Genomic DNA, 710 nt, shown 5'->3' on the forward strand with positions numbered 1-710 from the left:
TTTTAATACACAATAGTATCACATGTTCTTTTTATTAAAACTCTTCATAGAATCTTTTATTAAGAAAAAGTAAAATACTATTTTGGTCCTCCAATATTTTGGTCATATTTTAATTTGATTTCTAATATTTCAAACATCCTATTTTTGTCCTAAAAAGTTTTAAAGAGTTCAGTGTTATCCTACCATTAAATTTGCACGAATAATTAATCAGTGAATGACGTAAATGTTAACAACGTTATTGTTAAGTCATATCTTTTTCCTTATGTTAAAGAAATGTAATCAAAACCTTCTTATAACACTTTCTCTTTTCAATATCCTTTTTGTAATAAAATTCCTAATCCTATCAATCAATCATCAACGTTCCATAATCAAAGAAAAACTTTTACGTTGGTAATCATTGATAGATCAATTTTATTTATGTACTAAAATCAAACATTATTATCTCTTAAATATGCTAATTGTTCATATCAAATTTACTAGTGAGACAACATTGAATTGCTTAAAACTTTTTGGAACTAAAATAAAATGTTTGAAATTTTTTGAGACTGAAATAAAACTTTTAAAATGTTAGAAACTAAATTAGGACTTGATTCAAATGTTGGAGACCAAAATAATACTTTACTCTAAAAAAAACCTACCTTTTCCCTTTACCTGTCCTTAAACAAAACTCTCTTCTCTCCCTTTGCAAAGACCAAGTACCTAACGCTGGA

General features: G+C 25.8%; 1 protein-coding gene across 1 annotated transcript in view; it reads right to left on the minus strand.

The window, feature by feature from the left end:
• Nucleotides 1–710, minus strand: part of LOC107643883 (2-alkenal reductase (NADP(+)-dependent)-like) — a 16835-nt gene that overhangs the window by 2871 nt on the left and 13254 nt on the right. The window lies entirely within an intron of this gene.

This window comes from Arachis ipaensis, chromosome B05 (assembly GCF_000816755.2).
Source record: "Arachis ipaensis cultivar K30076 chromosome B05, Araip1.1, whole genome shotgun sequence".
Lineage (NCBI taxonomy): Eukaryota > Viridiplantae > Streptophyta > Magnoliopsida > Fabales > Fabaceae > Arachis > Arachis ipaensis.